The sequence below is a fragment of the Oryctolagus cuniculus genome, chromosome 10 (genome assembly GCF_051225735.1).
Source record: "Oryctolagus cuniculus isolate XC-2025 breed Fujian yellow rabbit chromosome 10, ASM5122573v1, whole genome shotgun sequence".
In the NCBI taxonomy this organism is placed as follows: domain Eukaryota; kingdom Metazoa; phylum Chordata; class Mammalia; order Lagomorpha; family Leporidae; genus Oryctolagus; species Oryctolagus cuniculus.
In genome coordinates, this window is record NC_142876.1 from 71,951,007 (window position 1) to 71,967,616 (window position 16,610).

At 38.6% G+C, this 16,610-nt stretch overlaps 1 pseudogene; it reads right to left on the reverse strand.

The window, feature by feature from the left end:
• Window positions 1-388: 388 nt before the first annotated feature.
• LOC149123818 (E3 ubiquitin-protein ligase FANCL pseudogene) lies at window positions 389-928 on the reverse strand (annotated as a pseudogene).
• Between the last annotated feature and the right edge of the window lie 15,682 nt (window positions 929-16,610).

Here is a 16,610-nt window from a genome sequence, read left to right on the forward strand (position 1 = left end):
ACAAAAGCTTTGAAGGAAATGACAGCACCCTTGCCACTGGCAGCATAAGACCTTTGGGAAGGATAAAGGCAGATTTCTCCTGGATTTTTAAGAAAGTACACCTTCCAAAACTTAAAAGGAAAATAAAAATCTTTTTATTTTAATAAAAATCACCATCTAACTTGCTTTACACATAAGATCTCTATCCACCAATTTTTTTTTCAATACTTATCACACATGGGTCTTAAACTTATACCTAAGTATTCTGTGTGTAAGAGTGTGAGAGAATGAGTCATTTCTCAACCTGTCTGATACAGAGCCACTGGAAGATATCAACATTTCTGTGTCACCCAGTACAGCTTTATATATTAATTTTCTCTTGTGGAAAGCTTAAATGCCAGACACATTTTTAAAAAGGACAAACACAATTGATCTTTTCATCACTACAATCTTCTGAAATAGAGTTGATTGATGACTCCTTCGCCTTTAACTTGAGGGTGAGTAGATGATCTCTACCAGAAGCATCTTCTGCTTTTAACTTGATGGTACTGAAGCAAGAATCCACATACACAAGTTTATCCCAACCAAGAGTTCCTATCTCTTCAATAAGGCTTGAATAGAACTGAGGAGGTGAAGTTAGCACAGGTATCTCCTGAGAATTCTTTAAAGCAACTCCCAAAATCATCTTCAACTCCATCATAAAACTCATTAGGTCAGGAGAGTGCTGCATTCTCTGTTGGACTATTTGATGGTATCCATTAAGTATAGTTTTCAGCTGCCAACTGCATAGTAATCTTGCATTCTTCATTTGAAAATCTTCAGGCAACAATATTCTAAGGTGGAAGTCTGTTCCCTGAGCCGAAATGAATCCCTCATACACAGTTTTCGCCCGGTTCTGAGGCAGAAGTAGCGGGAACTGGTGCAACAGGCTCGCTTCCGTCCCCGCCATGGCTAGCGGGCCCGGGCAGGGCGGCTCTACACCTACATTTCCCAATATTTCTTTCTTACAGCACTCTGTTTTCTTTTTCCAAAGCATCTTATGCAATTTTAAATGTTTGTGTACTTTTTAGTATTTATTTGTCCTAATAGATATCCAGGAGCTGTGATATCAAGAATCTGTTTCATTAATAAATTTAGCACAGGTTTATTGAAGTGCCTGCTGTGTTGAGGTACTGAGGATAAAATTTTGAACAATAGATTTTTTCTTGCAAAGGAAGCAACTCTCCAGTGCAAGAAAAAGAAAAAAGCAGACATGATAATTAAACATTGTATAAAGTGCAATAAAATTTTGAGATGGAAAATAATGGGATATCTTAAATAATGTAGACCAGGAGGAGAGAGATTCCCTGGATTCAACTGATAGCAGTGTGTTTTAGGGCAGAGGTCAACAAACAAACTTTTGCCTTCGGGCTACATCTGATCTGATACTTATTTTGTAAAAAAAAGTTTTATTGAAACATGGTCATGCCCCTTTGTTTATATATTGTCTGTAGATGCTTTTGCATTGTAAGGCCAAGAGAAATGTTTGATCTTTATAATCTAAAATAACAGTATATATTGATATTGTTGATTTTTTAGCTTTGTTAACTTTCTCTATTGTTTGTTATTTCACTTTTTTTGAAATGTATTTTTAATCTTCATATTTTAGTTTATTAAGGTAGAACCTTGTGTCATGTCTTTTTAGGCTGTAAATATACCTTTAAACATTACCTTAAATCTCCCACATTTTGATGCATTTTGTTTTCATTTCAGGTGATCAAAATTTTTACAATATAAAGAAAGAGAGAGAGAAACAGACATTCACTTCCCACATGCCTGGGATGCAGGAACACAATCTAGATCTTCCACGTAAGTGGCAGGGACCCAACCACTTGAGCTGTCAGCTGCTGCCTCCTTAGTGTTCATTAGCAGGAAACTATAATCAGGACTGGAACCAGAACTTAAACCCAGATACTCTGATATAGGATGTGGGTACCCCAACAGGCATCTTAACCACTAGGCTAAATACCCACCCTTGCCTGTTTTTTAATTTTTTTTGACTCCATTCATTGTTGAGATGTAAGGATTCTTTATATATATATTTGTTTTGGATACTAAATTCTAATCAGATATACAAATTTGGAAATATTTTCTCCTATTCTGTAGGTTGTTTTTCCACTTTCTTGGTATTATCTTTTGATGCACTTTTTTTTAGTTTTTATGAAGTTTAAGCTTTTTTTATTTTTTATTTTATTTTTTGACAGGCAGAGTGGACAGTGAGAGAGAGAGACAGAGATAGAGGTCTTCCATCTGTTGGTTCGCTCCCCAAATAGCTGCAAAGAGCAGGGCTGGGCCAGGCCAAAGCCAAGAGTCAGGAATTTCTTCCAGGTGTCCTACATGCATTCAGGGGCCCCAGTACTTGGGCTATCCTCCACTGCTTTCCTAGGCACATTAGCAGGGAGCTGGATGGGAAGTGGAGCAGTCAGGACTGAAAGCAGTGCCCCTGTTAGATGCTGGCATTATAAACAGTGGCTTTAATTCTATGCCACAGCTCCGGCCACAAATTTTATTTGTCAAAGAATTTCTGTATTTCTTCTATGATGTCAATGAGCATAAAGTTGTTTGTGATTTTTCCTTCATTGTTCTTTTAATGATTGTAATATGAGTGATATCCCTTTTCAATAAGTCTGTCTGTGTTCTGTTTTATTCTTGATTAACTTAACTTGCAATTTATTGATATTTTTACAATATAATATATTATTATAAAATTATTATATTGTATAATTATTTATAAAAATTATTATATAAACTATTACATATTATTATAATATATAATATAATATTTAGATTATTTACAAGTATATGTTTGATTAACATTATTTACTTTTCTCCCCTAGATAAACTGATTCCATAGTAGTTAACATATTCTCTAGTATTTCAGTATTTTGAAAACTTTATTGAGAATTGTTTTATGAATATCTTATTGAACATGCTCTATACACTAAAAAGTATGTATTCTCCAGCTGTAGAGTATAGTACTCTATAAAGATCAATTAACAGCTCAACATGACTGATAATATTCAAATTCTTCTCTCTTTCCTATTAGTTGTGGAGAAAGAGTTAAAATCTCCTACTAGATTGTAAATTTGTCTGTTTCTCCTTTTACTCTATCAATTTTGGTTTTATGTATAAAAAAGCTCTGTTATGGTCATGAACATTTATGATTTTTATGTCTTCTTGATGAATTATTGCTTTGTCATTACCAAATGCCCTCCTATTTCTAATAATATTCTGAGTTAAATAGCTACTCTAATATTTTATGCTTACTTTTGCATGGTGTATTTTTCTTTAATCCTTTATTTCAAACTATTTTAATTCTTGTATTTAAAGTATATTTTTATAGATATGTATTTTTTCCATTCAGACAGTGTCTGAAATTTAATTGTAGTATTTTCATTCTTTTACATTTAATGTAGCTCCTTTCATGTTTGGATTTGGACATATAACATTTTACTACTTGTGTTTTTTTGTTTGAATAATCTGTTTTCTAGTTTACTGTTCTTCCCTGAATTTTTTGGAATGGTAGGATACATTTTAGCATTGAATTTACATCCTTCTATTGATTTTTTAGCTATAATTCCTTTTTTTTTTTTTTTTCTGACAGGCAGAGTGGACAGTGAGAGAGAGAGACAGAGAGAAAGGTCTTCCTTTGCCGTTGGTTCACCCTCCAATGGCTGCCGCGGTCAGCGCGCTGCGGCCGGCGCCCCGCGCTGATCCAATGGCAGGAGCCAGGAGCCAGGTGCTTTTCCTGGTCTCCCATGGGGTGTAGGACCCAAGCACCTGGGCCATCCTCCACTGCACTCCCTGGCCACAGCAGAGGGCTGGCCTGGAAGAGGGGCAACCGGGACAGAATCCGGCGCCCCGACTGGGACCAGAACCCGGTGTGCCGGCACCGCTAGGCGAAGGATTAGCCTAGTGAGCCGCGGCGCCGGCCCTATAATTCCCTTTTTGTGTGTGGTTTCTCCAAGTGTACTCAATAGTAATAATGTTCCATTTAATGTAAAATGTAAGTTTGTTGTAGCATAATTGATTATCTTATTCCTACTGAAAGAAAATTAAGAGTTAGGAACTCACTAACTATAATGCCTAAGATATATAGGAAATATGTATAAATACATATATATAGCTAATATATGCAAATATACTTAAACATTTTGAAGTTTAAAGCAAACTTATATTTACAGAATAAATAACTTTCTTTTGATACATATTTCTTTTTTAAAGCTTTATTTAATGAATGCAAATTTCATAGCTACAACTTTAGGAATATAGTGGTTCTTCCCCCCATACCCACCCTCCCACCCCTACTCCTGTCCCACCTCCCACTCTCTCTCCCATACCATTCTTCATTAAGATTCATTTTAATTTAATTTTATATACAGAAAACTGACTCTATGGTAAGTAAAGATTTTGACAGTTTGCACCCCCCCACACACACACAATGTGTAAAGTACTGTTTGAGAACAAGTTTTGCAGTTAATTCTCATAGTACAACTCATTAAGCAAAGTGGAAGTTCTCTCCTCCCTTCAGAGAAAAGTATATCCTTCTTTGATGGCCACTTCTTTCCACTGGGGTCTCACTCACACAGAAATCCTTCAGATACATATTTCTTTTTAAAATTTGTGTTCTAGTAGTGAACATTTTTTCATTGTAACAGGCTTCACATTTTATCATGTATTAACTGCTCCTTAACACTTTGATTTTTAACTATTTTTATTAATATAAAGAAAACAAGTTTTATGTAGCTCATAGATACAGTTTTAAGAATGTAATGATACTTATTCTCTCCTCCTTCCTTTTTTTTCTTAATTTTTGTGATAGCATATTTTAAGAGTTTAACTTCTATATGAGGAAGTTAGCCTGTCAATTTTTTTGCATTATAGTGTTCATGATAGTTTTTCTTATGAAGGTAATGCTGAACTCATAAAATGAATTGAGACCATTTTCCCGTTTTCCTAAACCCTGAAAGACTTAAAGAATGAGATTATATTTTTCTTAAGTTTTAGGTATAATTTGTTGGTAAATCCATCTGCCCCTTAGTTCTCTTTGTGTATGTTTATAATTTAGATTCTGGGGCAGGCATTGATGCAAAAGTGGGTAAAGCTACCACCAGCGATGCTGGCATCCCATATGGGTGCTGATTCAAGTTCCTACTGCTCTACTTCTAATCTAGCTCCCTGCTAATGGCCTGTGAAAAGCAGCAGCCTGGCCCAATCCCTGCCATTGTAGCCATCTTGGGAATGAACAATCAAATAGAAGATCTCTGTCTCTGTCACTCCCTCTCTCTGTAACTCTTTCAAATAAATAAATAAATGTTTTAAAACATAATACAATTTATTTAATGTTTATGTGAGTATGTAAATTTTCTGTTTCTTCTTGAGTCACTTTTGGTAAGTTGTGTTCCTCTGTTTCATCCAAATTTTCACATTTACTGGCATAACATTGTATATTATATCCTATGTATACTTGCATTTTTTCTTGATTTTTCTCTTAAATTCTTTTTCTTCTTTATCAATTTAGCCAGGGATTATTACTTTTAAAGACCTTTTTAAAAACTGATCATTTGATTTTGTTGATCCTTTTCATTATATGTTTTTTTCATATTTTATTCATTTCTGCTTTTGTGTGTGGTTGCTCTAAATGTACTCAATAGTAATAATGTTCCATTTAATGTAAAATGTAAGTTTGTTGTAACATAATAGATTATCTTACTCCTACTGAAATAATATAATGGGGTCCCAGGATAACTGTGGGCCCTCTTTGTAATATTACTGTTGATGAAACAAAGAGGTTTAACCATTACAGTTGTACCCCTGTTGTGCCAAAATACAACCAAGATGTTTACTTTTAAGTGGGAACAAAAAGTAGAAATACTGGTGTCCAGAAGAAGGTTGCTTTTATTTCTCAGAAGCTTAAACAGTTGCACCACTTCTCACTGCAAACAACCCCTGCAGTATGCCTTGATATTTAATGGCAGATGAATACTAAGCAGAAATAATTGCCAAAAAATTAGGAAAATAAACACTGTGCCAAAGGCACTGTAGTGAGTTGAATAACGGCTCTTAAAACTAACAGGTTCTAGGCCCTGGAACCTGCAAATGGTGTACCTATTGTGAAAAACAAAAGGGTCTTTGCAGAAGTAATTAAAGAAAGGATTTTTAAGATGGAGAGATTATCAACAAATGTCCTTTTTTTTTTTTTTTTTTTTTTTTTTTTTTTTTTTTTTTTTACAGGCAGAGTGGACAGTGAGAGAGAGAGACAGAGAGAAAGGTCTTCCTTTGCCATTGGTTCACCCTCCAGTGGCCAATGGCTGCCGTGGCCGGCGCACCACGCTGATCCGATGGCAGGAGCCAGGTACTTATCGGGGTCTCCCATGGGGTGCAGGGCCCAAGCACCTGGGCCATCCCCCACTGCACTCCCAGGCCACAGCAGAAAGCTGGCCTGGAAGAGGGGCAACCGGGACAGAATCCGGCGCCCCGACCGGGACTAGAACCCGGTGTGCTGGCGCCGCTAGGCGGAGGATTAACCTATTGAGCTGCAGCACCGGCCCAAATGTCCTTATAAGAAAGAAGCAGAGGAAATTTAGACTCAGAGAAGGCAATGTAACCACAGCAAACAGATAAAGTAGGAAATGTAAAATCTCTGCTCCAGGAAAACCAGCCAAATTATTATTATTTCAGCATAATCGCAAGATCTGACAGGGAAATTGAAACAAAATTAAGGCCGGCGCCGTGGCTCAATAGGCTAATCCTCCACCTAGCGGTGCCGGCACACCAGGTTCTAGTCCTGGTCAGGGTGCCGATTCTTTCCCAGTTGCCCCTCTTCCAGGCCAGCTCTCTGCTGTGGCCCGGGAAGGCAGTGGAGGATGGCCCAAGTGCTTGGGCCCTGCACCCCATGGGAGACCAGGAAAAGCACCTGGCTCCTGCCTTCGGATCAGTGCGGTGCGCCAGCCGCAGCACGCCAGCTGTGGCAGCCATTGGAGGGTGAACCAACGGCAAAAGGAAGACCTTTCTCTCTGTCTCTCTCTTTCACTATCCACTCTGCCTGTCAAAAAACAAAACAAAGCAAAACAAAACAAAAGGAGATTCTGCTTGCCCCAGCTAAAGCTGTGTATATGCATAGAATGCAAGGGAATTCTGACGCATTGGTGCAGCAGACACTTCAAATATATTTTGTGTTTTTTTTTTCTTTTTTTTTTAGCAACTAGACTGTATTTTGAAACAGTTCATGGATCAAAAGAGATCAAGGAGAGGTTTCTGGGATCAGTAACCTCTTCAACCTAAGATGCCAAAGATCTTGTCTTACAAGGAACATTCCGGATGTGTGAAATTGTTCTTTGATCTTTTGGATAATAGCATAGAGTAGTTTTCCCCTCAAGAAGTTTAAAATAATTGTTGGTGCCTTTTCATGGAAAAGTTTGGTTTGTTTATCAAGAAATGCATGTTTAGAATTTCTATATTTAGAGAAATTGTAAATTAATCATTTTACCCCAATCTAATGTTTTCCCATGCATAATGATATATAATGCATACACACAGATACATAACTAGATACTGTGACCTCTAAAGCTGTTTCAGATTGGCAAAGAGAGGTTTATTATTTTGAAAACAGCTGTTTGCAGCAAAATGGATGCAACTGAAAAACATTCTACTTAGTGAAATAATCCAATCCCAAAAGGACAAATACCATATGTTCTCACTAATCTGTGGTAACTAATAGAACACCTAAAAGGTAAACTGTAGAAGTGAAATTGACACTTCGAGATGTGATGACTTTGAACAGCCTTTGTATGCACTGTTGAAGAATAGTTGTTTTTCTTCATACTATTTGTTGAACTCTTTACTTAGTATAGAGTTAATCTTATGTGTATAAAGTTAATTAAAAATAGATCTTAGTAAAAAGAAAATAAGAATGGGAATAGGAAAGGGGGGAAGAAGGTAGGTGAGAGTGTGGGTGGGAGAGCAGGTATGGTAGGAAGAATCACTATGTTCCTAAAGTTGTATTTGTGAAGTGCGTGAGGTTTGTATACCTTAAATAAAATGATTCTGGGGAAAAAAATAAAAGCAGATGTTGAAGTCAGGAACTAAAAGAAGAGATATTCCCAAGTAAGAAAAACTATAAGTTACTAAAGACTTCCAGAAATGCACTCTCATGTCTCATGGAGTTTTTGTTTTATGTTCTCAATAAAATTCCACACTAATTTCAAACTTCCCAGTTGTGTTTATCCCCAGCTTATAGATGCTTCTTACTCTCCGTACAAGATAGAGATTCCTTAAAATATCAGAATACTAAGGATATTGACCTATTTTCTAATTGATGTTAAGATGAGTATTGTTAAACCCTGGAGTATTACTGTTTTTCAACCTCCTCATCGTAAATATGATGAATAAATGGTCACAGAGAGCTTCAGGGTATTTACCTTGACTTCCAGGATTTTTTAGTAAAAACTTAATGTTCAACAATTAGTTAGTGAGCATGATAAAGACGTTTTAAGCAACAATTGGTCCCAGTGTTTGCGGAACTTAGACTGTCTTGACAGGAGGTAGAAGAAAGCATTCACATAATAAACATGTAGTGATCATGTGCCAAGCAAGTTCAGTAATGGTTCAGAACGCTCACTGACAGGTGGAGAAGAGGAAGGCATATATTATTTGTATCCTGTAAATATAACTATTGTATAACAGGTATATATTATTTGCATCTTCAAAATATAATATCTGATTATGCTTCTGAGAGTTTTTAAAGATTTGTTTGTTTGCAAGGAGAGTAACAGAGAGAGGGAGAGACAAAGACAGAAGGAGATCTGTTTGCTAGTTCATTCCCCAAATGGCTGCAATGACCACTGGTCCAGGCTGAAGCCAGGATTCTGGAGCTCTCTGGCAGGGGCCCAAACACTTGGGCCATCTTCTGCTGCTTTCCTAGGGGAATAAGTAGGAAGCAGATCAGAAGCACAGCAATCAGAACTGGAACTGGCTCTCCAATATGGGAATAGATATGGGATGCTGGCCTTGTAGGTGGTGCCTTAACCTGCTGAATCACAACATCAGCTCCTGAAAGCTTGTTTTACAGTAACTGTATTTGATTCTGAAATGAGTGGCCCACTTAAGTTCTTTTCCTATTTGTTCTTTTTTTTTTTTTTTTTGAATATGCTGTTTGCTTCCTGGACTTGTTCTTTTCTATTCCTTGTCTCTTGTTGTCCATTTCACACTTCCCCACCTGCCACATCTCAGAATACTCTCCAGTATGCCTCTATTCATGTTTCTATTTTAGAATCATGGTTTAGGGTGAAGTATTATGGCACAGCAGGTTAAGCCGCTGCCTGAAATGCTGGCATCACATATGGGTGCGGTTCGAGTCCCAGCAGCTCCACCATGAAGCTCCTGGCTCCTAGTATCAGCCCTGGTCATTGTAGCCATTTGGGGGATGACCAGTAGATGGAAAATTGATCTCTCTCTCCCTCTCTCTCTCTGTAATTCTGCCTCTCAAATAAACAAATCTTAAAAAAAAAAAGAACTATTATCCTGTTTTCTGCCACTATGGCAGTATTTATTTCTCTGTTTTATCAGAATAGCTCCTATTCCTTTTTTAAACAAGTGACAAAAATGTTAATATGAGACATATCAAGATGACAAGCTATTAGGTGGAATGTTCTGTTATTCACTGGTTGTCCCAAGTGTATTTTGTTTTTCCTTTAGGAGTGTTTATCGATGACAGGACTATCCATGTCATACATTTTGTTTGTGGTAAAATCACTTGACATATGGCTAGATCTATCTTTGATATACAATTACTATTTTAAATTAAGTTTTGAATTAAAATTACCCAGTTATCATCAGCCAGGGCTTGAAATTATTCAGGTCTGGTTAGATGCATGATGCTTTGGCCAAAAGGTGTATTAATTCAAATGCATTAATTCAAAACAAGTCTTAATTTTAAAAGATGTTATTATTCAAAGCTCTGTATAACTGGCACGTGTATCAAAACTAACAGGAGTATTTTACTTCATATGCTAGACTTTTTTCTGCTTTAACAAGATGTATTAGTAGTATGTAAAAAACATGTTTCAGCCCTCCCCTACACACAACTATAAGTATAGTTGCTGATTTGTGACACAATACGGGCCACGATAGACTCCACCTAGCCAGAAGGAATTTAATTGAGAACTTAGCAAGACACTTATTTATCAATCAGTAGAATAAAACAGTGACAGTGGACAGGGGTGAGTGTGGTGTCTGGCAAATAGGACAAGTGATTAGTATTTAGTTCTTTTCTAAAATAAAGGAGGCTACGTAATATTGTTTATTAGCACACATTGGGACATAAAGAATAGGTGATTTGGATAACATAAATTTTTGTGTGCTTTTGAACACCTGAACCATAATTCAACATTTCTTGCTCCTCCCTCTCCTATTCCCATACTTATTTTTTACTAAGATCTTTTTTCCATTAACATTATATACATAAGATTGACCCTACACTATGTACAGAGTTCAACAGATAATATGAAAAATAAACTGTTACTCAATAGTCGAGACAAGTGCTATTCAAATTCATCACATCTCCAAATGTCAATTTTACTTCTATAGATTACCTTTTAGGTACTGTATTGGTTACCACCGATCAGGGAGAACATATGATATTCGTCTTTTTGGGACTGGCTTATTTCACTAAATATAATTTTTTAAAAAAAAAAGATTTATTTATTTGTTTATTTGATAGGCAGAGTTACAGAGAGGCAGAGAGAGAGAGAGGGAAGAGAGAAGAGAGAAAGTCTTCCATCCACTGGTTCACTCCCCAGATGGCTGCAATGGCCAGAGCTGTGCCGATCCAAAGACGGGAGCCAGGAGCTTCTTCCTGGTCTCCCACGTGGGTGCAGGAGCCCAAGGACTTGGGCCATCTTCCACTGATTTCCAAGGCCATAGCATAGAGCTGGATTGGAAGTGGAGCAGCCAGAACTCCAGCTGGCACCTATATGGGATGCCAGTACTGCAGGAGGCAGCTTTTACCTGCTACGCCACAATGCCAGCCCCAAGTATAATGTTTTCTAGTTGCATCCATTTTGTTTGTTTAAAAACTGCTGTGTAGTATTCCATGGTGTGTATATTGCATGATTTCTTTATCCAATTTTCAGCTCAAGAGCATCCGGGTTGATCCCATATTGTAACTATTATGAATTGAGCTGCAATAAACATGGGCGTACAAAACTCTTTCATATGCTGATTTCATTTTCTTTGGATAAATTCCCAGGAGTGGGTTGGCTGCATCATATAGTAGGTCTATATAAAGATTTCTGAGGTATCTCCATACTGTCTTCTACAGTGATTGTACCAGTTTACATTCCTACCAACAGTGGATTAGAGTATCTTTTTCCCCACATCCTTGCCAGCATTTGCTGTTTGTTGGTTTCTGTATGAAAGACATTGTTGGCCGGCGCCACGGCTTACTAGGCTAATCCTCCACCTTGTGGCACCAGCACACTGGGTTCTAGTCCCGGTTGGGGCGCCGGATTCTGTCCCGGTTGCTCCTCTTCCAGGCCAGCTCTCTGCTGTGGCCTGGGAGTGCAGTGGAGGATGGCCCAAGTGCTTGGGCCCTGCACCCGCATGCAGACCAGGAGAAGCACCTGGCCGCAGTGGCCATTGGGGGCTGAACCAACGGAAAAGGAAGACCTTTCTCTCTGTCTCTCTCTCTCACTGTCCACTCTGCCTGTCAAAAAAAAAAAAAAAGACATTCTAACTATATCTATGAGATACAAACAGATATATATATATATATAGTGAGGTGAAATCACGTTGTGGTTTTGATTTGCATTTCCCTAATGGCTAGTGATCTTGAACATTTTTTCATGTGTCTGTTGGCCATTTGGATTTACTCTTTTTAAAAATGTCTGTTTTAAGTTCTTGACCTCTTAAGTGGGCTGTTTGTTTTGTTGTAGTGGAGTTTCTTGATCTCTTTGCAGATTCTGGTTATTAACTGTTTATCAGTTGCATAGTTTGCACATAATTTCTCCCATTCTGTCAGTTGCCTCTCCACTTCCCTGACTGTTTCTTTTGCCGAACAGAAACTTCTCAATTTGATGTAATCCCAGTTGTTAATTTTGGCTTTGGCTACCTGTGTCTCTGGGGTCTTTTCCAGGATCATAAGACTCTTTTAAAGGTGACAGTGTATGGAATGTTTTGTTGTTGCTAACTTTTTCTTGTTTCTTTTTAGAGAGTTAACTTTCAATTTATACCAGCCAATGACTTGGATTTAGGGTAGATGTTTTTCCAAATTTAAAGAAATATATGAATATCAAATGTTGGCAGAAATGACTAGATAGCACCTTCCCAAGATATGTTTCTTTCTTTCTTTTTTTTTTTTTAACAGGCAGAGTGGACAGTGAGAGAGAGAGAGAGAGACAGAGAGAAAGGTCTTCCTTCGCCATTGGTTCACCTTCCAATGGCCGCTCCGGGAGGCGCACCCCGCTGATCTGAAGCCAGGAGCCAGGTGCTTCTCCTGGTCTCCCATAGGGTGCAGGGCCCAAGCACTTGGGCCATCCTCCACTGCACTCTCGGGCCATAGCAGAGAGCTGGCCTGGAAGAGGGGCAACCGGGACAGAATCCAGCCCCCCGACCGGGACTAGAACCCGGTGTGCCGGCACCACAGGGGGAAGATTAGCCTATTGAGCCACGGTGCCGGCCAAGATATGTTTCTAACAAAGAATCAGTTTGTGAAACTCAAGGATACATTTAACTCTGATTATATGGGGAAAAATTAAATATGGGAGTTAGATTTGTAACAGATTTTACTTCAAAATTTTCTTCATTTATAGCGATCAGGATCATATTGAACTTATTTTTAGTCAATTAGAACCATTATCTAGTTGTGAATTCTTTGCTTTGTTAATTCCTATAATTTTTCTTTGTCCTTGAAGCATTTACTTACTTCAGTAAAACTTGGCAATTCTTTGTTTTTTCATTTTTTAAAAGAAGAGTCTCGGGTGATTACTGACATCATAAATAAGAGTGTCAATTGTTAAATCAACAACAGGAGTCACTGTGTACTTACTCCCCATATAGGATCTCTGTCCTTAATGTGTTGTACTATGTGAATTAATGGTATAACTAGCACTCAAACAGTACTTTATACTTTGTGTTTCTGTGTGGGTGCAAACTGTTGAAATTTTTACTTAGTATATACTAAATTGATCTTCTGTATATAAAGATAATTGAAAATGAATCTTGATGTGAATGGGATGGGAGAAGGAGTGGGAGATGGGATGGTTGCGGGTGAGAGGGAGGTTATGGGGGGAAAAAAGCCACTATAATCCAAAAGTTAAATTCATATTTATTAAATAAAAGTTAAAAGATTAAAATAAAAAATAAATTAAGAAAAAAAGACTCTTTTAAGAGCCAGCACTGTGAATTATCTGGTAAAGCCACCACCTGCAGCGTCAACATCCCATATGGACACCAGTTTGAGTCCTGGCTGCTCCACTTATGATCCAGCTCTCTGCTGATGTGCCTGGGAAAGCAGTGGAGGATGGTCCATGTCCTTGGGCTTCTGCACCCATGTGGGAGAACCAGAAGAAGCTCCTGGCTCCTGGCTTCCAATCAGCTCAGCTCCAGCTGTTATGGACATCTGGGGAGTGAACCAGCAGACCTCTCTCTCTGTGTCCGCCTCTGCCTCTCTGTTAACTCTACTTTTCTAATACATAATTTTTTTAAAAAGAGAATCATTTCACTCGATTATCTTCTTAAAAAAGATTTATTTTATTTTATTTGAAAGTCAGAATTATAGAGTGAGAGAAAAGAAAGACAGAGAGATCTTCCATATGCTGGTTCACTCTCCAGATGCCTGCAATGGGCAGTCCTGGACCAGGCAGAAACCAAGAGCCAAGAGCTTCTTCATATCTCCCACCACGGGTGGCAGGGGCCCAAGCACTTGGATCATCTTCCGCTGCTTTTTCCAGGCCATTAGCAGGGAGGTGGATCAGAAATGAAGCAGCTAGGACGCTACCTGGTGCCCACATGGGAGGCCAGCATTGCAGGCAGTGGGTTTACGTGGTACACCACAATTCCAGCCCCACCGCAGCAATTCTTGAGCAATAGTTGTGTGTTTTTCACTTTTTAGGCCAGAACTGTGAGTGCCTATGTCTTATAAACTGAGCACATCACTCTGTTCTCCTTAAAAACAGTTTGACTACATGGTACTCTAGTTTAAACTTCCATTTATTTTGTTAAGTTTCAACTTGAAAATAGGAAACACCAGAGGCTGCATTGTGGCATAGATGGTATGCTGCCATCTGTGATGCAGCCAATCAGGTTAATTAACCATTCCCTTTGGAAGTGAATTAAAAGCCTGGGACATGGTGTGCCCGTCCCTCTCTCCTTTCCCTGGCCTTTTGCCAGTGCAGGGCTGGCTGCCACCCTGCGTCTCCAGGGCTTGTGGCCTAGATGCTCCTCCATGTATGTGGCTGGTTCCTGGTACTTGGTAAGAACCCAGATTTACCTCTCTCCTATAGATAGGGCTCTCACTCTCCTATGCATTTTTCTCACTGAATAACAGCTTAAAAATGTATCATGCTGCTTCGGTCAGTTTTGCTGGTATTCAGAATTCTTCTCTGAATATTAGGCAAAAACCCACACGGGTTTATTAATATTGGGGATTTATTAATAAGCATATGGTGATATTGTATACCCCAATTCTTATTTCATATGGCACCCCAGATGAAACTTTTGGGGAACTTTAAGAGGGCCACATTTTAGGGGGCCTATTTGGATATCACCTCCACCCCTTTAATTTGCCTTGTAATGTAACTATTGAAAAACCTGGGCCATCTGTGGAGTCTCCCTCAATTTGCATTGTTGCTGGTTGGACTCATGTATTCTGAGTGCCCTCTGACATTCTGACATGTTCCTCTGTCTTCTGTATTACCTGCAGTTTAGTATTTGGCTCCCAAGACTAAATAATACTCAGGTTTGATTCCTTTGGCAAAACAAAAATTAGTGGTTGATGAGAATTGCAAAATGAGAAGCACACTATGAGAAGCGCAAAATATTTGTTTTTCTCTCTCTTTTTCATATTAGCAGCCACTATTCAAAGTAGCAAAATTATATTTTCTACTTCTCAATTGTTTTAGAATCATTTCTTAGAATGCTTTTGTAAAGTGGTCCTTCCTCTCATCTACTGCTTACCTAGTAGTGTGGTTCATATAGGAAAGACAGGAATATGCTTAATTATTTTCTTTTAATTATTTTAATTCATTTTTTAAAAAAATCTTTTTTAAAATTCATATTTTATTTATTTTAAAGGCAGAGATATAGACAGAGAGATCAAACATCTATCTGCCGGTTCACCCCAAATGATCACAATGGAGGAGACTGGGCCAGGCTGAAGCCAAGAGCCTGGAACTCCATCTGGATGGCCCGAGTGGGTGGCAGGGGCCCAAGTGCTTGGGCCATCTTCTGTTGCTTTCCCAGCACATTAGCAGGGAGCTGGATCAGCAGTGGTGAAGTCTGAGACATGAACCTATGCCCATATGGGTAACTTTAGTCACAAGCAGTGGCTTGTACCATAATTCTGACCCTGAGTTTTTTTTTTTTTTAAGATTTATTTATTTATTCGAAAAAAAAGCTGAGTTATGGAGAGAGAGAAGAAAGAGTGCGAGAGAGAGAAGGAAGAGTGCACATGTATAATTTTGAATTTCCTGGTGTATAAAACAAGGGAAATAAGCTGTCTGTTTAATGATTACTCAACTGGTATATTCAGAGGTGCAAAGTTTGGGTGGCCATAATGACTGAGTACCCCACTGACATTAATGTCTGAAAGCCAGGAATACTAAATGAGTATACTGAACACTGGTAGGGTGGAAGGTAGGGGGCAATCTGACATGCAAAAAAATTGTTCTGCCCAAAGTGCCATGGTACCTTGCTGAGACACACTAAGTTAAATGTCTGTCCTTAAGGGGGAAACGCCAGTTCTTCTAGGATAGTAAAGCTTTTCCTAGCACTTAATCTGAAGGAAGTCTGTCACCTGGGGTTCTAAAATGGGGTCCAGCAGATGAATTAGTGAATAACCATTTGTCTTATAATATCCTTAGAGTAAAGATAATGGCAGGCTTTGAAAGGCAAATTTCAATGTACTCCAGAGTCCCAGTACCAAAATGCCACACGTGAAAGCATTTCTTCATGACCCAAGTATGCTGTGTTTTGATGTTCTCATTTGATCTACAAATATACCACCTTTTATACAGTAACGTAGCCAGCACTTCTACAACTTCTTTTTTCACAAGATTTATTGATTTATTTGAAAGCAAGGGAGGTGGGGGAGATATCATCCCTCTGCTGGTTCACTCCCCAAATGCCTGCAACAACCAGGGTTAATCCAAGCTGAAGCCAAGAGCCAAGAACTCCATCCAAGTCTCCAGGTAGGTGGCGGGATTCCAATACTTGGGCCATCAACCACTGCCTCCCAGGTTAGTAGGAAGCTTGACTGGAAGCAGAGGAGCTGGTACTCAAACCAACTACTCTGATTTGGGAGACTGGCATCCTAAACCTTGGCTTAACTCACTGTATCATAATACCTTCCCCAATTTCTACAGTTTGACTACTTT